This window comes from Tachypleus tridentatus, chromosome 10, assembly GCF_004210375.1.
Source record: "Tachypleus tridentatus isolate NWPU-2018 chromosome 10, ASM421037v1, whole genome shotgun sequence".
Lineage (NCBI taxonomy): Eukaryota > Metazoa > Arthropoda > Merostomata > Xiphosura > Limulidae > Tachypleus > Tachypleus tridentatus.
Window position 1 is genome coordinate 1,649,593 of NC_134834.1, and position 23,077 is coordinate 1,672,669.

Sequence of the window (23,077 nt, forward strand, 5' to 3'; positions counted from 1 at the left end):
CTATGCTTTGGTTATGAAGCACTGGCATGTAATGTTTCTGCTGTAACTGTAGGCTTTGGTTATAAAACACTTCAGCATGTTTGTTTCTGCTGTAACTATGCTTTGGTTATAAACACTGTTTGTTTTCTGTGAATGTCTGTTTCTACTGTAACTATACTTTGGTTATAAAGCATGTCACTAGCTTTGGTTATATGTCTGTTTCTACTGTAACTATGCTTTGGTTATAAACACTAGCATGTCTGTTTTGTGCTGTAACTATACTTTGGTTATAAACACTAGCATGTCTGTTTCTGTGAACTGTAACTTTCACATGTCTTTTCTGCTGGTTATAAACACTAGCATGTCTGTTTCTACTGTAACTATACTTTGGTTATAAACACTAGCATGTCTGTTTCTACTGTAACTATGCTTTGGTTATAAACACTAGCATGTCTGTTTCTACTGTAACTATGCTTTGGTTATAAACACTAACATGTCTGTTTCTGCTGTAACTATGCTTTGGTTATAAACACTAGTATGTTTCTGTTTATACTTTGGTTATAAACACTGTGTCTGTTTCTGCTGTAACTATACTTTGGTTATAAACACTAGTATGTCTGTTTCTGTGTAACTATGCTTTGGTTATAAACACTAGCATGTCTGTTTCTGCTGTAACTATGCTTTGGTTATAAACACTAGCATGTCTGTTTCTGCTGTAACTATGCTTTGGTTATAAACACTGTAGCATGTCTGTTTTCTGCTGTAACTATGCTTTGGTTATAAACACTAGTCTGTTTCATGTCTGTTTCTGCTGTAACTATGCTTTGGTTATAAACACTATGTCTGTCTGTTTCTATGCTGTAAACACTATGCTTTTGGTTATAAACACTAGCATGTCTGTTTCTGCTGTAACTATGCTTTGGTTATAAACACTAGCATGTCTGTTTCTGCTGTAACTATGCTTTGGTTATAAACACTAGTCTGTTTCTGCTGTAACTATGCTTTAGTTATAAACACTAGTATGTCTGTTTCTATGCTTTGGTTATAAACACTAGCATGTCTGTTTCTACTGTAACTATGCTTTGGTTATAAACACTACCATGTCTGTTTCTGCTGTAACTATGCTTTGGTTATAAACACTAGTATGTCTGTTTCTACTGTAACTATGCTTTGGTTATAAACACTAGCATGTCTGTTTCTGCTGTAACTATGCTTTGGTTATAAACACTAGCATGTCTGTTTCTACTGTAACTATGCTTTGGTTATAAACACTAGCATGTCTGTTTCTGCTGTAACTATGCTTTGGTTATAAACACTAGCATGTCTGTTTCTGCTGTAACTATGCTTTGGTTATAAACACTAGCATGTCTGTTTCTGCTGTAACTATGCTTTGGTTATAAACACTGTTTCTGCTGTATGTCTGTTTCTACTGTGTCTGTTTTCTGCTATATGCTTTGGTTATAAACACTAGCATGTCTGTTTTGCTGCTGTAACTATGCTTTGGTTATAAAACACTAGTATGTCTGTTTCTGCTGTAACTATGCTTTGGTTATAAACACTAGCATGTCTGTTTCTGCTGTAACTATGCTTTGGTTATAAACACTAGCATGTCTGTTTCTACTGTAACTATGCTTTGGTTATAAACACTAGCATGTCTGTTTCTGCTGTAACTATGCTTTGGTTATAAACACTAGCATGTCTGTTTCTGCTGTAACTATAAACACTGGTTATAAACACTAGCATGTCTGTTTTCTGCTGTAACTATGCTTTGGTTATAAACACTAGCATGTCTGTTTCTGCTGTAACTATGCTTTGGTTATAAACTATGTCTTTTCTACTGTTATAAACCTTACTTATAAACACTACCGTCTGTTTCTGCTGTAACTATGCTTTGGTTATAAACACTAGTATGTCTGTTTCTGCTGTAACTATGCTTTGGTTATAAACACTAGCATGTCTGTTTCTGCTGTAACTATGCTTTGGTTATAAACACTAGCATGTCTGTTTCTGCTGTAACTATGCTTTGGTTATAAACACTAGCATGTCTGTTTCTGCTGTAACTATGCTTTGGTTATAAACACTAGCATGTCTGTTTCTGCTGTAACTATGCTTTGGTTATAAACACTATGTCTGTTTCTGTAACTATGTCTGTTTCTGTTTCTGTAACTATGCTTTGGTTATAAACACTAGCATGTCTGTTTCTGCTGTAACTATGCTTTGGTTATAAACACTAGCATGTCTGTTTCTGCTGTAACTGTTTGGTTATAAACACTATATGTCTGTTTCTGCTGTTATGGTTATAAAACACTAGCATGTCTGTTTCTGCTGTAACTATGCTTTGGTTATAAACACTAGCATGTCTGTTTCTGCTGTAACTATGCTTTGGTTATAAAACACTAGCATGTCTGTTTCTGCTGTAACTATGCTTTGGTTATAAACACTAGCATGTCTGTTTCTGCTGTAACTATGCTTTGGTTATAAACACTAGCATGTCTGTTTCTGCTGTAACTATGTCTGTTTCTGCTGTAACTATGCTTTGGTTATAAACACTAGCATGTCTGTTTCTGCTGTAACTATGCTTTGGTTATAAACACTAGCATGTCTGTTTCTGCTGTAACTATGCTTTGGTTATAAACACTAGCATGTCTGTTTCTGCTGTAACTATGCTTTGGTTATAAACACTAGCATGTCTGTTTCTGCTGTAACTATGCTTTGGTTATAAACACTAGCATGTCTGTTTCTGCTGTAACTATGCTTTGGTTATAAACACTAGCATGTCTGTTTCTGCTGTAACTATGCTTTGGTTATAAACACTAGTATGTCTGTTTCTGCTGTAACTATGCTTTGGTTATAAACACTAGGTTATAAACACTAGTGTGTCTGTTTCTGCTGTAACTATGCTTTGGTTATAAACACTGTTTCTGCTGTAACTATGCTTTGGTTATAAACACTAGTCTGTTTCTGCTGTAACTATGCTTTGGTTATAAACACTAGTCTGTGTGTAACTATGCTTTCTGCTGTAACTATGCTTTGGTTATAAACACTAGCATGTCTGTTTCTGCTGTAACTATGCTTTGGTTATAAACACTAGCATGTCTGTTTCTGCTGTAACTATGCTTTGGTTATAAACACTAGCATGTCTGTTTCTGCTGTAACTATGCTTTGGTTATAAACACTAGCATGTCTGTTTCTGCTGTAACTATGCTTTGGTTATAAACACTAGCATGTCTGTTTCTGCTGTAACTATGCTTTGGTTATAAACACTAGCATGTCTGTTTCTGCTGTAACTATGCTTTGGTTATAAACACTGCTAGCATGTCTGTTTCTGCTGTAACTATGCTTTGGTTATAAACACTAGCATGTCTGTTTCTGCTGTAACTATGCTTTGGTTATAAACACTAGCATGTCTGTTTCTGCTGTAACTATGCTTTGGTTATAAACACTAGCATGTCTGTTTCTGCTGTAACTATGCTTTGGTTATAAACACTAGCATGTCTGTTTCTGCTGTAACTATGCTTTGGTTATAAACACTAGCATGTCTGTTTCTGCTGTAACTATGCTTTGGTTATAAACACTAGCATGTCTGTTTCTGCTGTAACTATGCTTTGGTTATAAACACTAGCATGTCTGTTTCTGCTGTAACTATGCTTTGGTTATAAACACTAGCATGTCTGTTTCTGCTGTAACTATGCTTTGGTTATAAACACTAGCATGTCTGTTTCTGCTGTAACTATGCTTTGGTTATAAACACTAGCATGTCTGTTTCTGCTGTAACTATGCTTTGGTTATAAACACTACTATGTCTGTTTCTGCTGTAATAAACACTAGCATGTCTGTTTCTGCTGTAACTATGCTTTGGTTATTTGGTTATAAACACTAGCATGTCTGTTTCTGCTGTAACTATGCTTTGGTTATAAACACTAGCATGTCTGTTTCTGCTGTAACTATGCTTTGGTTATAAACACTAGCATGTCTGTTTCTGCTGTAACTATGCTTTGGTTATAAACACTAGCATGTCTGTTTCTGCTGTAACTATGCTTTGGTTATAAACACTAGCATGTCTGTTTCTGCTGTAACTATGCTTTGGTTATAAACACTAGCATGTCTGTTTCTGCTGTAACTATGCTTTGGTTATAAACACTAGCATGTCTGTTTCTGCTGTAACTATGCTTTGGTTATAAACACTAGCATGTCTGTTTCTGCTGTAACTATGCTTTGGTTATAAACACTAGCATGTCTGTTTCTGCTGTAACTATGCTTTGGTTATAAACACTAGCATGTCTGTTTCTGCTGTAACTGGTTATAAACACTAGTATGTCTGTTTCTGCTGTAACTATAAATAAACACTAGCATGTCTGTTTCTGCTGTAACTATGCTTTGGTTATAAACACTAGTATGTCTGTTTCTGCTGTAACTATGCTTTGGTTATAAACACTAGCATGTCTGTTTCTGCTGTAACTATGCTTTGGTTATAAACACTAGCATGTCTGTTTCTGCTGTAACTATGCTTTGGTTATAAACACTAGCATGTCTGTTTCTGCTGTAACTATGCTTTGGTTATAAACACTAGCATGTCTGTTTCTGCTGTAACTATGCTTTGGTTATAAACACTAGCATGTCTGTTTCTGCTGTAACTATGCTTTGGTTATAAACACTAGCATGTCTGTTTCTGCTGTAACTATGCTTTGGTTATAAACACTAGCATGTCTGTTTCTGTGTTCTTTGGTTATAAACACTGTGTCTGTTTCTGCTGTGTACTATGCTTTGGTTATAAACACTAGCATGTCTGTTTCTGCTGTAACTATGCTTTGGTTATAAACACTAGCATGTCTGTTTCTGCTGTAACTATGCTTTGGTTATAAACACTAGCATGTCTGTTTCTGCTGTAACTATGCTTTGGTTATAAACACTAGCATGTCTGTTTCTGCTGTAACTATGCTTTGGTTATAAACACTAGCATGTCTGTTTCTGCTGTAACTATGCTTTGGTTATAAACACTAGCTGTGTGTAACTGTTTCTGCTGTAACTATGCTTTGGTTATAAACACTAGCATGTCTGTTTCTGCTGTAACTATGCTTTGGTTATAAACACTAGCATGTCTGTTTCTGCTGTAACTATGCTTTGGTTATAAACACTAGCATGTCTGTTTCTGCTGTAACTATGCTTTGGTTATAAACACTAGCATGTCTGTTTCTGCTGTAACTATGCTTTGGTTATAAACACTAGCATGTCTGTTTCTGCTGTAACTATGCTTTGGTTATAAACACTAGCATGTCTGTTTCTGCTGTAACTATGCTATGCTTTGGTTATAAACACTAGCATGTCTGTTTCTGCTGTAACTATGCTTTGGTTATAAACACTAGCATGTCTGTTTCTGCTGTAACTATGCTTTGGTTATAAACACTAGCATGTCTGTTTCTGCTGTAACTATGCTTTGGTTATAAAACACTAGCATGTCTGTTTCTGCTGTAACTATGCTTTGGTTATAAACACTAGCATGTCTGTTTCTGCTGTAACTATGCTTTGGTTATAAAAACACTAGCATGTCTGTTTCTGCTGTAACTATGCTTTGGTTATAAACACTAGCATGTCTGTTTCTGCTGTAACTATGCTTTGGTTATAAACACTAGCATGTCTGTTTCTGCTGTAACTATGCTTTGGTTATAAACACTAGCATGTTTGTTTCTGCTGTAACTATGCTGTTGGGTTATAAACACTAGCATGTCTGTTTCTGCTGTAACTATGCTTTGGTTATAAACACTAGCATGTCTGTTTCTGCTGTAACTATGCTTTGGTTATAAACACTAGCATGTCTGTTTCTGCTGTAACTATGCTTTGGTTATAAACACTAGCATGTCTGTTTCTGCTGTAACTATGCTTTGGTTATAAACACTAGCATGTCTGTTTCTGCTGTAACTATGCTTTGGTTATAAACACTAGCATGTCTGTTTCTGCTGTAACTATGCTTTGGTTATAAACACTAGCATGTCTGTTTTGCTGTATACTATGCTTTGGTTATAAAACACTAGCATGTCTGTTTCTGCTGTAACTATGCTTTGGTTATAAACACTAGCATGTCTGTTTCTGCTGTAACTATGCTTTGGTTATAAACACTAGCATGTCTGTTTCTGCTGTAACTATGCTTTGGTTATAAACACTAGCATGTCTGTAACTATGCTTTGGTTATAAACACTGTGTCTGTTTCTGCTGTAACTATGCTTTGGTTATAAACACTAGCATGTCTGTTTCTGTTTCTGTCTGTTTCTGCTGTAACTATGCTTTGGTTATAAACACTAGCATGTCTGTTTCTGCTGTAACTATGCTTTGGTTATAAACTGCTGTCTGTTTCTGCTGTACTATGCTTTGGTTATAAACACTAGCATGTCTGTTTCTGCTGTAACTATGCTTTGGTTATAAACACTAGCATGTCTGTTTCTGCTGTAACTATGCTTTGGTTATAAACACTAGCATGTCTGTTTCTGCTGTAACTATGCTTTGGTTATAAACACTAGCATGTCTGTTTCTGCTGTAACTGTTGGTTATAAACTATGTCTGTTTCTGGTTATAAACACTAGCATGTCTGTTTCTGCTGTAACTATGCTTTGGTTATAAACACTAGCATGCTGTTTCTGTGTAACTATATAAACACTAGCATGTCTGTTTCTGCTGTAACTATGCTTTGGTTATAAACACTAGCATGTCTGTTTCTGCTGTAACTATGCTTTGGTTATAAACACTAGTTATGTCTGTTTCTGCTGTAACTATGCTTTGGTTATAAACACTAGCATGTCTGTTTCTGCTGTAACTATGCTTTGGTTATAAACACTAGCATGTCTGTTTCTGCTGTAACTATGCTTTGGTTATAAACACTAGCATGTCTGTTTCTGCTGTAACTATGCTTTGGTTATAAACACTAGCATGTCTGTTTCTGTGTAACTATGCTTTGGTTATAAACACTAGCATGTCTGTTTCTGCTGTAACTATGCTTTGGTTATAAACACTAGCATGTCTGTTTCTGCTGTAACTATGCTTTGGTTATAAACACTAGCATGTCTGTTTCTGCTGTAACTATGCTTTGGTTATAAACACTAGCATGTCTGTTTCTGCTGTAACTATGCTTTGGTTATAAACACTAGCATGTCTGTTTCTGCTGTAACTATGCTTTGGTTATAAACACTAGCATGTCTGTTTCTGCTGTAACTATGCTTTGGTTATAAACACTAGCATGTCTGTTTCTGCTGTAACTATGCTTTGGTTATAAACACTAGCATGTCTGTTTCTGCTGTAACTATGCTTTGGTTATAAACACTAGCATGTCTGTTTCTGCTGTAACTATGCTTTGGTTATAAACACTAGCATGTCTGTTTCTGTGCTGTAACTATGCTTTGGTTATAAACACTAGCATGTCTGTTTCTGCTGTAACTATGCTTTGGTTATAAACACTAGCATGTCTGTTTCTGCTGTAACTATGCTTTGGTTATAAACACTAGCATGTCTGTTTCTGCTGTAACTATGCTTTGGTTATAAACACTAGCATGTCTGTTTCTGCTGTAACTATGCTGCATGTCTGTTTCTGCTGTAACTATGCTTTGGTTATAAACACTAGCATGTCTGTTTCTGCTGTAACTATGCTTTGGTTATAAACACTAGCATGTCTGTTTCTGCTGTAACTATGCTTTGGTTATAAACACTAGCATGTCTGTTTCTGCTGTAACTATGCTTTGGTTATAAACACTAGCATGTCTGTTTCTGCTGTAACTATGCTTTGGTTATAAACACTAGCATGTCTGTTTCTGCTGTAACTATGCTTTGGTTATAAACACTAGCATGTCTGTTTCTGCTGTAACTATGCTTTGGTTATAAACACTAGCATGTCTGTTTCTGCTGTAACTATGCTTTGGTTATAAACACTAGCATGTCTGTTTCTGCTGTAACTATGCTTTGGTTATAAACACTAGCATGTCTGTTTCTGCTGTAACTATGCTTTGGTTATAAACACTAGCATGTCTGTTTCTGCTGTAACTATGCTTTGGTTATAAACACTAGCATGTCTGTTTCTGCTGTAACTATGCTTTGGTTATAAACACTAGCATGTCTGTTTCTGCTGTAACTATGCTTTGGTTATAAACACTAGCATGTCTGTTTCTGCTGTAACTATGCTTTGGTTATAAACACTAGCATGTCTGTTTCTGCTGTAACTATGCTTTGGTTATAAACACTAGCATGTCTGTTTCTGCTGTAACTATGCTTTGGTTATAAACACTGTTTCTGCAACTATGCTGTCTGTTTCTGCTGTAACTATGCTTTGGTTATAAACACTAGCATGTCTGTTTCTGCTGTAACTATGCTTTGGTTATAAACACTAGCATGTCTGTTTCTGCTGTGTAACTATGCTTTGGTTATAAACACTAGCATGTCTGTTTCTGCTGTAACTATGCTTTGGTTATAAACACTAGCATGTCTGTTTCTGCTGTAACTATGCTTTGGTTATAAACACTAGCATGTCTGTTTCTGCTGTAACTATGCTTTGGTTATAAACACTAGCATGTCTGTTTCTGCTGTAACTATGCTTTGGTTATAAACACTAGCATGTCTGTTTCTGCTGTAACTATGCTTTGGTTATAAACACTAGTTTGTCTGTTTCTGCTGTAACTATGCTTTGGTTATAAACACTAGCATGTCTGTTTCTGCTGTAACTATGCTTTGGTTATAAACACTAGCATGTCTGTTTCTGCTGTAACTATGCTTTGGTTATAAACACTAGCATGTCTGTTTCTGCTGTAACTATGCTTTGGTTATAAACACTAGCATGTCTGTTTCTGCTGTAACTATGCTTTGGTTATAAACACTAGCATGTCTGTTTCTGCTGTAACTATGCTTTGGTTATAAACACTAGCATGTCTGTTTCTGCTGTAACTATGCTTTGGTTATAAACACTAGCATGTCTGTTTCTGCTGTAACTATGCTTTGGTTATAAACACTAGTATGTCTGTTTCTGCTGTAACTATGCTTTGGTTATAAACACTAGCTGCTGTCTGTTGTCTGTTTCTGCTGTAACTATGCTTTGGTTATAAACACTAGCATGTCTGTTTCTGCTGTAACTATATGCTTTGGTTATAAACACTAGCATGTCTGTTTCTGCTGTAACTATGCTTTGGTTATAAACACTAGCATGTCTGTTTCTGCTGTAACTATGCTTTGGTTATAAACACTAGCATGTCTGTTTCTGCTGTAACTATGCTTTGGTTATAAACACTAGCATGTCTGTTTCTGCTGTAACTATGCTTTGGTTATAAACACTAGCATGTCTGTTTCTGCTGTAACTATGCTTTGGTTATAAACACTAGCATGTCTGTTTCTGCTGTAACTATGCTTTGGTTATAAACACTAGCATGTCTGTTTCTTTGCTGTAACTATGCTTTGGTTATAAACACTAGCATGTCTGTTTCTGCTGTAACTATGCTTTGGTTATAAACACTAGCATGTCTGTTTCTGCTGTAACTATGCTTTGGTTATAAACACTAGCATGTCTGTTTCTGCTGTAACTATGCTTTGGTTATAAACACTAGCATGTCTGTTTCTGCTGTAACTATGCTTTGGTTATAAACACTAGCATGTCTGTTTCTGCTGTAACTATGCTTTGGTTATAAACACTAGCTGTTGTTTCTGCTGTTATAATAAACACTAGCATGTCTGTTTCTGCTGTGAATGCTTTGGTTATAAACACTAGCTTTGTTTCTGCTGTAACTTATAAACACTAGTCATGTCTGTTTCTGCTGTAACTATGCTTTGGTTATAAACACTAGCATGTCTGTGTCTGTTTCTATGCTGTGGTTATAAACACTATGTATGTCTGTTGGTTATATAAACTAGCATGTCTGTTTCTAGCTATGTCTGTTTCTGCTGTAACTATGCTTTGGTTATAAACACTAGCATGTCTGTTTCTGCTGTAACTATGCTTTGGTTATAAACACTAGCATGTCTGTTTCTGCTGTAACTATGCTTTGGTTATAAACACTAGCATGTCTGTTTCTGCTGTAACTATGCTTTGGTTATAAACACTAGCATGTCTGTTTCTGCTGTAACTATGCTTTGGTTATAAACTATGTAAACTATGCTAAACACTAGCATGTCTGTTTCTGCTGTAACTATGCTTTGGTTATAAACACTAGCATGTCTGTTTCTGCTGTAACTATGCTTTGGTTATAAACACTAGCATGTCTGTTTCTGCTGTAACTATGCTTTGGTTATAAACACTAGCATGTCTGTTTCTGCTGTAACTATGCTTTGGTTATAAACACTAGCATGTCTGTTTCTGCTGTAACTATGCTTTGGTTATAAACACTAGCATGTCTGTTTCTGCTGTAACTATGCTTTGGTTATAAACACTAGCATGTCTGTTTCTGCTGTAACTATGCTTTGGTTATAAACACTAGCATGTCTGTTTCTGCTGTAACTATGCTTTGGTTATAAACACTAGCATGTCTGTTTCTGCTGTAACTATGCTTTGGTTATAAACACTAGCATGTCTGTTTCTGTAACTATGCTTTGGTTATAAACTAGCATGTCTGTTTCTGCTGTAACTATGCTTTGGTTATAAAACACTAGCATGTCTGTTTCTGCTGTAACTATGCTTTGGTTATAAACACTAGCATGTCTGTGTCTATGTTTGGTTATAAACACTAGCATGTCTGTTTCTGCTGTAACTATGCTTTGGTTATAAACACTAGCTTTGGTTATGTGTCTGTTTCTGCTGTAACTATGCTTTGGTTATAAACACTAGTGTCTGTTTCTGCTGTAACTATGCTTTGGTTATAAACACTAGCATGTCTGTTTCTGCTGTAACTATGCTTTGGTTATAAACACTAGCATGTCTGTTTCTGCTGTAACTATAAACACTAGTATGTCTTTGGTTATAAAACACTAGCATGTCTGTTTCTGCTGTAACTATGCTTTGGTTATAAACACTAGCATGTCTGTTTCTTTCTGCTGTAACTATGCTTTGGTTATAAACACTAGCATGTCTGTTTCTGCTGTAACTATGCTTTGGTTATAAACACTAGTATGTCTGTTTCTGCTGTAACTATGCTTTGGTTATAAACACTAGCATGTCTGTTTCTGCTGTAACTATGCTTTGGTTATAAACACTAGCATGTCTGTTTCTGCTGTAACTATGCTTTGGTTATAAACACTAGCATGTCTGTTTCTGCTGTAACTATGCTTTGGTTATAAACACTAGCATGTCTGTTTCTGCTGTAACTATGCTTTGGTTATAAACACTAGCTGTTTCTGCTGTAACTATGCTTTGGTTATAAACACTGTTTTTCTGCTGTAACTATGCTTTGGTTATAAACACTAGCATGTCTGTTTCTGCTGTAACTATGCTTTGGTTATAAACACTAGCATGTCTGTTTCTGCTGTAACTATGCTTTGGTTATAAACACTAGCATGTCTGTTTCTGCTGTAACTATGCTTTGGTTATAAACACTAGCATGTCTGTTTCTGCTGTAACTGTATAAACACTAGCATGTCTGTTTCTGCTGTAACTATGCTTTGGTTATAAACACTAGCATGTCTGTTTCTGCTGTAACTATTTTGGTTATAAACACTAGCATGTCTGTTTCTGCTGTAACTATGCTTTGGTTATAAACACTAGCATGTCTGTTTCTGCTGTAACTATGCTTTGGTTATAAACACTAGCATGTCTGTTTCTGCTGTAACTATGCTTTGGTTATAAACACTAGCATGTCTGTTTCTGCTGTAACTATGCTTTGGTTATAAACACTAGCATGTCTGTTTCTGCTGTAACTATGCTTTGGTTATAAACACTAGCATGTCTGTTTCTGCTGTAACTATGCTTTGGTTATAAACACTAGCATGTCTGTTTCTGCTGTAACTATGCTTTGGTTATAAACACTAGCATGTCTGTTTCTGCTGTAACTATGCTTTGGTTATAAACACTAGCATGTCTGTTTCTGCTGTAACTATGCTTTGGTTATAAACACTAGCATGTCTGTTTCTGCTGTAACTGTAACTATGGTTATAAACTTTGGTTATTTCTGCTGTAACTACTACTAGCATGTCTGTTTCTGCTGTAACTATGCTTTGGTTATAAACACTAGCATGTCTGTTTCTGCTGTAACTATGCTTTGGTTATAAACACTAGCATGTCTGTTTCTGCTGTAACTATGCTTTGGTTATAAACACTAGCATGTCTGTTTCTGCTGTAACTATGCTTTGGTTATAAACACTAGCATGTCTGTTTCTGCTGTAACTATGCTTTGGTTATAAACACTAGCATGTCTGTTTCTGCTGTAACTATGCTTTGGTTATAAACACTAGCATGTCTGTTTCTGCTGTAACTATGCTTTGGTTATAAACACTAGCATGTCTGTTTCTGCTGTAACTATGCTTTGGTTATAAACACTAGCATGTCTGTTTCTGCTGTAACTATGCTTTGGTTATAAACACTAGCATGTCTGTTTCTGCTGTAACTATGCTTTGGTTATAAACACTAGCATGTCTGTGTTCTTTGCTGTAACTATGCTTTGGTTATAAACACTAGCATGTCTGTTTCTGCTGTAACTATGCTTTGGTTATAAACACTAGCATGTCTGTTTCTGCTGTAACTATGCTTTGGTTATAAACACTACTAGCATGTCTGTTTCTGCTGTAACTATGCTTTGGTTATAAACACTAGCATGTCTGTTTCTGCTGCTGTTTGGTTATAAACTATGTCTGTTTCTGGTTATATAAACACTAGCATGTCTGTTTCTGCTGTAACTATGCTTTGGTTATAAACACTAGCATGTCTGTTTCTGCTGTAACTATGCTTTGGTTATAAACACTAGCATGTCTGTTTCTGCTGTAACTATGCTTTGGTTATAAACACTAGCATGTCTGTTTCTGCTGTAACTATGCTTTGGTTATAAACACTAGCATGTCTGTTTCTGCTGTAACTATGCTTTGGTTATAAACACTAGCATGTCTGTTTCTGCTGTAACTATGCTTTGGTTATAAACACTAGCATGTCTGTTTCTGCTGTAACTATGCTTTGGTTATAAACACTAGCTGTATGTCTGTTTCTGCTGTAACTATGCTTTGGTTATAAACACTAGCATGTCTGTTTCTGCTGTAACTATGCTTTGGTTATAAACACTAGCATGTCTGTTTCTGCTGTAACTATGCTTTGGTTATAAACACTAGCATGTCTGTTTCTGCTGTAACTATGCTTTGGTTATAAACACTAGCATGTCTGTTTCTGCTGTAACTATGCTTTGGTTATAAACACTAGCATGTCTGTTTCTGCTGTAACTATGCTTTGGTTATAAACACTAGCATGTCTGTTTCTGCTGTAACTATGCTTTGGTTATAAACACTAGCTGTTTCTGCTGTAACTATGCTTTGGTTATAAACTGTTGTCTGTTTCTGCTGTAACTATGCTTTGGTTATAAACACTAGCATGTCTGTTTCTGCTGTAACTATGCTTTGGTTATAAACACTAGCATGTCTGTTTCTGTGTTCTTATAAACACTATGTCTTTTCTGCTGTGAACTATGCTTATAAACACTAGCATGTCTGTTTCTGCTGTAACTATGCTTTGGTTATAAACACTAGCATGTCTGTTTCTGCTGTAACTATGCTTTGGTTATAAACACTAGCATGTCTGTTTCTGCTGTAACTATGCTTTGGTTATAAACTATGCTGTTTCTGGTTATAAACACTAGCATGTCTGTTTCTGCTGTAACTATGCTTTGGTTATAAACACTAGTGTCTGTTTCTGTAACTGTTTGGTTAAAACTATGCTTTTCTGGTTATAATAAACACTAGCATGTCTGTTTCTGCTGTAACTATGCTTTGGTTATAAACACTAGCATGTCTGTTTCTGCTGTAACTATGCTTTGGTTATAAACACTAGCATGTCTGTTTCTGCTGTAACTATGCTTTGGTTATAAACACTAGCATGTCTTGTTTCTGCTGTAACTATGCTTTGGTTATGTCTGTTTCTGCTGTAACTATGCTTTGGTTATAAACACTAGCATGTCTGTTTCTGCTGTAACTATGCTTTGGTTATAAACACTAGCTGTTTCTGCTGTATGTCTGTTTCTGCTGTAACTATGCTTTGGTTATAAACACTAGCATGTCTGTTTCTGCTGTAACTATGCTTTGGTTATAAACACTAGCATGTCTGTTTCTGCTGTAACTATGCTAGCATTGGTTATAAACACACTAGCATGTCTGTTTCTGCTGTAACTATGCTTTGGTTATAAACACTAGCATGTCTGTTTCTGCTGTAACTATGCTTTGGTTATAAACACTAGCATGTCTGTTTCTGCTGTAACTATGCTTTGGTTATAAACACTAGCATGTCTGTTTCTGCTGTAACTATGCTTTGGTTATAAACACTAGCATGTCTGTTTCTGCTGTAACTATGCTTTGGTTATAAACACTAGCATGTCTGTTTCTGCTGTAACTATGCTTTGGTTATAAACACTAGCATGTCTGTTTCTGCTGTAACTATGCTTTGGTTATAAACACTAGCTGTCTGTTTCTGCTGTAACTATGCTTTGGTTATAAACACTAGCATGTCTGTTTCTGCTGTAACTATGCTTTGGTTATAAACACTAGCATGTCTGTTTCTGCTGTAACTATGCTTTGGTTATAAACACTAGCATGTCTGTTTCTGCTGTAACTATGCTTTGGTTATAAACACTGTTTCTGCTGTAACTATGCTTTGGTTATAAACACTAGCATGTCTGTTTCTGCTGTAACTATGCTTTGGTTATAAACACTAGCATGTCTGTTTCTGCTGTAACTATGCTTTGGTTATAAACACTAGCATGTCTGTTTCTGCTGTAACTATGCTTTGGTTATAAACACTAGCATGTCTGTTTCTGCTGTAACTATGCTTTGGTTATAAACACTAGCATGTCTGTTTCTGCTGTAACTATGCTTTGGTTATAAACACTAGTCTGTTTCTGCTGTAACTATGCTTTGGTTATAAACACTAGCATGTCTGTTTCTGCTGTAATGCTTTGGTTATAAACACTAACTATGCTTTGGTTATAAACACTAGCATGTCTGTTTCTGCTGTAACTATGCTTTGGTTATAAACACTAGCATGTCTGTTTCTGCTGTAACTATGCTTTGGTTATAAACACTAGCATGTCTGTTTCTGCTGTAACTATGCTTTGGTTATAAACACTAGCATGTCTGTTTCTGCTGTAACTATGCTTTGGTTATAAACACTAGCATGTCTGTTTCTGCTGTAACTATGCTTTGGTTATAAACACTAGCATGTCTGTTTCTGCTGTAACTATGCTTTGGTTATAAACACTAGCATGTCTGTTTCTGTGTAACTGTTTCTGTTTCTGCTGTAACTGTTTGGTTATAAACTATGTCTGTTTCTGCTGTAACTATGCTTTGGTTATAAACACTAGCATGTCTGTTTCTGCTGTAACTATGCTTTGGTTATAAACACTAGCATGTCTGTTTCTGCTTCTATGCTTTGGTTATACTACTAGCATGTCTGTTTCTGCTGTTATAAATAAACACTAGCATGTCTGTTTCTGCTGTAACTGTTATAAACACTATGCTTTGGTTATATGCTTTGGTTATAAACACTAGCATGTCTGTTTCTGCTGTAACTATGCTTTGGTTATAAACACTAGCATGTCTGTTTCTGCTGTAACTATGCTTTGGTTATAAACACTAGTTATGTCTGTTTTCTGCTGTAACTATGCTTTGGTTATAAACACTAGCATGTCTGTTTCTGCTGTAACTATGCTTTGGTTATAAACACTAGCATGTCTGTTTCTGCTGTAACTATGCTTTGGTTATAAACACTAGCATGTCTGTTTCTGCTGTAACTATGCTTTGGTTATAAACACTAGCATGTCTGTTTCTGCTGTAACTATGCTTTGGTTATAAACACTAGCATGTCTGTTTCTGTAACTGTAACTATGCTTTGGTTATAAACACTAGCATGTCTGTTTCTGCTGTAACTATGCTTTGGTTATAAACACTAGCATGTCTGTTTCTGCTGTAACTATGCTTTGGTTATAAACACTAGCTGTCTGTTTCTGCTGTATAAAAACACTAGCATGTCTGTTTCTGCTGTAACTATGCTTTGGTTATAAACACTAGCATGTCTGTTTCTGCTGTAACTATGCTTTGGTTATAAACACTAGCATGTCTGTTTCTACTGCTGTAACTATGCTTTGGTTATAAACACTAGCATGTCTGTTTCTGCTGTAACTATGCTTTGGTTATAAACACTAGCATGTCTGTTTCTGCTGTAACTATGCTTTGGTTATAAACACTAGCATGTCTGTTTCTGCTGTAACTATGCTTTGGTTATAAACACTAGCATGTCTGTTTCTGCTGTAACTATGCTTTGGTTATAAACACTAGCATGTCTGTTTCTGCTGTAACTATGCTTTGGTTATAAACTAGCTGTCTGTTTCTGCTGTAACTATGCTTTGGTTATAAACACTAGCATGTCTGTTTCTGCTGTACTACTATGCTTTGGTTATAAACACTAGCATGTCTGTTTCTGCTGTAACTATGCTTTGGTTATAAACACTAGCATGTCTGTTTCTGCTGTAACTATGCTTTGGTTATAAACACTACTCTGCTGTAACTATGCTTTGGTTATAAACACTGTGTCTGTTTCTGCTGTAACTATGCTTTGGTTATAAACACTAGCATGTCTGTTTCTGCTGTAACTATGCTTTGGTTATAAACACTAGCATGTCTGTTTCTGCTGTAACTATGCTTTGGTTATAAACACTAGCATGTTTCTGTTTCTATGCTTTGTTATACTATGCTTTGGTTATAAACACTAGCATGTCTGTTTCTGCTGTAACTATGCTTTGGTTATAAACACTAGCATGTCTGTTTCTGCTGTAACTATGCTTTGGTTATAAACACTAGTAGCATGTCTGTTTCTGCTGTAACTATGCTTTGGTTATAAACACTAGCATGTCTGTTTCTGCTGTAACTATGCTTTGGTTATAAACTACTAGTCTGTTTCTGCTGTATGTCTGTTTTTCTGCTGTAACTATGCTTTGGTTATAAACACTAGCATGTCTGTTTCTGCTGTAACTATGCTTTGGTTATAAACACTAGCATGTCTGTTTCTGCTGTAACTATGCTTTGGTTATAAACACTAGCATGTCTGTTTCTGCTGTAACTATGCTTTGGTTATAAACACTAGCATGTCTGTTTCTGCTGTAACTATGCTTTGGTTATAAACACTAGCATGTCTGTTTCTGCTGTAACTATGCTTTGGTTATAAACACTAGCATGTCTGTTTCTGCTGTAACTATGCTTTGGTTATAAACACTAGCATGTCTGTTTCTGCTGTAACTATGCTTTGGTTATAAACACTAGCTGTGTTTCTGCTGTAACTATGCTTTGGTTATAAACACTAGCATGTCTGTTTCTGCTGTAACTATGCTTTGGTTATAAACACTAGCATGTCTGTTTCTGCTGTAACTATGCTTTGGTTATAAACACTAGCATGTCTGTTTCTGCTGTAACTATGCTTTGGTTATAAACACTAGCATGTCTGTTTCTGCTGTAACTATGCTTTGGTTATAAACTGTTTTTCTGCTGTAACTATGCTTTGGTTATAAACACTAGCATGTCTGTTTCTGCTGTAACTATGCTTTGGTTATAAACACTAGCATGTCTGTTTCTGCTGTAACTATGCTTTGGTTATAAACACTAGCATGTCTGTTTCTGCTGTAACTATGCTTTGGTTATAAACACTAGCATGTCTGTTTCTGTAACTATGCTTTGGTTATAAACACTAGCATGTCTGTTTCTGCTGTAACTTATATAAACACTAGCATGTCTGTTTCTGCTGTGACTATGCTATAAACACTAGCTTTGTTTCTGTTATATGCTTTGGTTATAAACACTAGCATGTCTGTTTCTGCTGTATATGTCTGTCTGTTTCTGCTGTAACTATGCTTTGGTTATAAACACTATGTCTGTTTCTGTCTGTTTGGTTATAAACTAGCTGTCTGTTTCTGCTGTAACTATGCTTTGGTTATAAACACTAGCATGTCTGTTTCTGCTGTAACTATGCTTTGGTTATAAACACTAGCATGTCTGTTTCTGCTGTAACTATGCTTTGGTTATAAACACTAGCATGTCTGTTTCTGCTGTAACTATGCTTTGGTTATAAACACTAGCATGTCTGTTTCTGCTGTAACTATGCTTTGGTTATAAACTACTTCTGCTGTAACTATGTCTGTTTCTGTTTCTGCTGTAACTATGCTTTGGTTATAAACACTAGCATGTCTGTTTCTGCTGTAACTATGCTTTGGTTATAAACACTAGCATGTCTGTTTCTGCTGTAACTATGCTTTGGTTATAAACACTAGCATGTCTGTTTCTGCTGTAACTATGCTTTGGTTATAAACACTAGCATGTCTGTTTCTGCTGTAACTATGCTTTGGTTATAAACACTAGCATGTCTGTTTCTGCTGTAACTATGCTTTGGTTATAAACACTAGCATGTCTGTTTCTGCTGTAACTATGCTTTGGTTATAAACACTAGCATGTCTGTTTCTGCTGTAACTATGCTTTGGTTATAAACACTAGCATGTCTGTTTCTGCTGTCTGTTTTGGTTATAAACACTAGCATGTCTGTTTCTGCTGTAACTATGCTTTGGTTATAAACACTAGCATGTCTGTTTCTGCTGTAACTATGCTTTGGTTATAAACACTAGCATGTCTGTTTCTGCTGTAACTATGCTTTGGTTATAAACACTATGTCTGTCTGTTTCTATGCTGTAACTATGTCTGTTTCTGCTGTAACTATGCTTTGGTTATAAACACTAGCATGTCTGTTTCTGCTGTAACTATGCTTTGGTTATAAACACTAGCATGTCTGTTTCTGCTGTAACTATGCTTTGGTTATAAACACTAGCATGTCTGTTTCTGCTGTGACTATGCTTTGGTTATAAACACTAGCATGTCTGTTTCTGCTGTAACTATGCTTTGGTTATAAACACTAGCATGTCTGTTTCTGCTGTAACTATGCTTTGGTTATAAACACTAGCATGTCTGTTTCTGCTGTAATGCTTTGGTTATAAACACTAGCTATATGCTTTGGTTATAAACACTAGCATGTCTGTTTCTGCTGTAACTATGCTTTGGTTATAAACACTAGCATGTCTGTTTGCTCTGCTGTAATAAACACTAGCATGTCTGTTTCTGCTGTAACTATGCTTTGGTTATAAACACTAGCATGTCTGTTTCTGCTGTAACTATGCTTTGGTTATAAACACTAGCATGTCTGTTTCTGCTGTAACTATGCTTTGGTTATAAACACTAGCATGTCTGTTTCTGCTGTATGCTTTGGTTACTATGCTTTTCTGGTTATAAACACTAGCATGTCTGTTTCTGCTGTAACTATGCTTTGGTTATAAACACTAGCATGTCTGTTTCTGCTGTAACTATGCTTTGGTTATAAACACTAGCATGTCTGTTTCTGCTGTAACTATGCTTTGGTTATAAACTAGCATGTCTGTTTCTGCTGTAACTATGCTTTGGTTATAAACACTAGCATGTCTGTTTCTGCTGTAACTATGCTTTGGTTATAAACACTAGCATGTCTGTTTCTGCTGTAACTATGCTTTGGTTATAAACACTAGCATGTCTGTTTCTGCTGTAACTATGCTTTGGTTATAAACACTAGCATGTCTGTTTCTGCTGTAACTATGCTTTGGTTATAAACACTAGCATGTCTGTTTCTGCTGTAACTATGCTTTGGTTATAAACACTAGCATGTCTGTTTCTGCTGTAACTATGCTTTGGTTATAAACACTAGCATGTCTGTTTCTGCTGTAACTATGCTTTGGTTATAAACACTAGCATGTCTGTTTCTGCTGTAACTATGCTTTGGTTATAAACACTAGCATGTCTGTTTCTGCTGTAACTATGCTTTGGTTATAAACACTAGCATGTCTGTTTCTGCTGTAACTATGCTTTGGTTATAAACTATGTAACTTTTTGGTTATAAACACTAGCATGTCTGTTTCTGCTGTAACTATGCTTTGGTTATAAACACTAGCATGTCTGTTTCTGCTGTAACTATGCTTTGGTTATAAACACTAGCATGTCTGTTTCTGCTGTAACTATGCTTTGGTTATAAACACTAGCATGTCTGTTTCTGCTGTAACTATGCTTTGGTTATAAACACTAGCATGTCTGTTTCTGCTGTAACTATGCTTTGGTTATAAACACTAGCATGTCTGTTTCTGCTGTAACTATGCTTTGGTTATAAACTATGTCTTTTCTGCTGTAACTATGCTTTGGTTATAAACACTAGCATGTCTGTTTCTGCTGTAACTATGCTTTGGTTATAAACACTAGCATGTCTGTTTCTGCTGTAACTATGCTTTGGTTATAAACACTAGCATGTCTGTTTCTGCTGTAACTATGCTTTGGTTATAAACACTAGCATGTCTGTTTCTGCTGTAACTATGCTTTGGTTATAAACACTAGCATGTCTGTTTCTGCTGTAACTATGCTTTGGTTATAAACACTAGCATGTCTGTTTCTGCTGTAACTATGCTTTGGTTATAAACACTAGCATGTCTGTTTCTGCTGTAACTATGCTTTGGTTATAAACACTAGCATGTCTGTTTCTGCTGTAACTATGCTTTGGTTATAAACACTAGCATGTCTGTTTCTGCTGTAACTATGCTTTGGTTATAAACACTAGCATGTCTGTTTCTGCTGTAACTATGCTTTGGTTATAAACACTAGCATGTCTGTTTCTACTGTAACTATGCTTTGGTTATAAACACTAGCATGTCTGTTTCTGCTGTAACTATGCTTTGGTTATAAACACTAGCATGTCTGTTTCTGCTGTAACTATGCTTTGGTTATAAACACTAGCATGTCTGTTTCTGCTGTAACTATGCTTTGGTTATAAACACTAGCATGTCTGTTTCTGCTGTAACTATGCTTTGGTTATAAACACTAGCATGTCTGTTTCTGCTGTAACTATGCTTTGGTTATAAACACTAGCATGTCTGTTTCTGCTGTAACTATGCTTTGGTTATAAACACTAGCATGTCTGTTTCTGCTGTAACTATGCTTTGGTTATAAACACTAGCATGTCTGTTTCTGCTGTATATGCTTTGGTTATAAACACTAGCATGTCTGTTTCTGCTGTAACTATGCTTTGGTTATAAACACTAGCATGTCTGTTTCTGCTGTAACTATGCTTTGGTTATAAACACTAGCATGTCTGTTTCTGCTGTAACTATGCTTTGGTTATAAACACTAGCATGTCTGTTTCTGCTGTAACTATGCTTTGGTTATAAACACTAGCATGTCTGTTTCTGCTGTAACTATGCTTTGGTTATAAACACTAGCATGTCTGTTTCTGCTGTAACTATGCTTTGGTTATAAACACTAGCATGTCTGTTTCTGCTGTAACTATGCTTTGGTTATAAACACTAGCATGTCTGTTTCTGCTGTAACTATGCTTTGGTTATAAACACTAGCATGTCTGTTTCTGCTGTAACTATGCTTTGGTTATAAACTACTAGTTTCTGCTGTAACTGTCTGTTTCTAAACACTAACTATGCTTTGGTTATAAACACTAGCATGTCTGTTTCTGCTGTAACTATGCTTTGGTTATAAACACTAGCATGTCTGTTTCTGCTGTAACTATGCTTTGGTTATAAACACTAGCATGTCTGTTTCTGCTGTAACTATGCTTTGGTTATAAACACTAGCTTTGGTTATAAACACTAGCATGTCTGTTTCTGCTGTAACTATGCTTTGGTTATAAACACTAGCATGTCTGTTTCTGCTGTAACTATGCTTTGGTTATAAACACTAGCATGTCTGTTTCTGCTGTAACTATGCTTTGGTTATAAACACTAGCATGTCTGTTTCTGCTGTAACTATGCTTTGGTTATAAACACTAGCATGTCTGTTTTCTGCTGTAACTATGCTTTGGTTATAAACACTAGCATGTCTGTTTCTGCTGTAACTATGCTTTGGTTATAAACACTAGCATGTCTGTTTCTGCTGTAACTATGCTTTGGTTATAAACACTAGCATGTCTGTTTCTGCTGTAACTATGTAACTATGCTTTGGTTATAAACACTAGCATGTCTGTTTCTGCTGTAACTATGCTTTGGTTATAAACACTAGCTAGTTTCTGCTGTATGTCTGTTTCTAGCTGTAACTGTATATGCTTTGGTTATAAACACTAGCATGTCTGTTTCTGCTGTAACTATGCTTTGGTTATAAACACTAGCATGTCTGTTTCTGCTGTAACTATGCTTTGGTTATAAACACTAGCATGTCTGTTTCTGCTGTAACTATGCTTTGGTTATAAACACTAGCATGTCTGTTTCTGCTGTAACTATGCTTTGGTTATAAACACTAGCATGTCTGTTTCTGCTGTAACTATGCTTTGGTTATAAACACTAGCATGTCTGTTTCTGTAACTGTAACTATGCTTTGGTTATAAACACTAGCATGTCTGTTTCTGCTGTAACTATGCTTTGGTTATAAACACTAGCATGTATGCTTTGTTATAAACACTAGCATGTCTGTTTCTGCTGTAACTATGCTTTGGTTATAAACACTAGCATGTCTGTTTCTGCTGTAACTATGCTTTGGTTATAAACACTAGTTTCTGCTGTCTGTTTCTGCTGTAACTATGCTTTGGTTATAAACACTAGCATGTCTGTTTCTGCTGTAACTATATGCTTTGGTTATAAACACTAGCTGCTGTCTGTTTCTGCTGTAACTATGCTTTGGTTATAAACACTAGCATGTCTGTTTCTGCTGTAACTATGCTTTGGTTATAAACACTAGCATGTCTGTTTCTGCTGTAACTATGCTTTGGTTATAAACACTAGCATGTCTGTTTCTGCTGTTAACTATGCTATGCTTTGGTTATAAACACTAGCATGTCTGTTTCTGCTGTAACTATGCTTTGGTTATAAACACTAGCATGTCTGTTTCTGCTGTAACTATGCTTTGGTTATAAACACTAGCATGTCTGTTTCTGCTGTAACTATGCTTTGGTTATAAACACTAGCATGTCTGT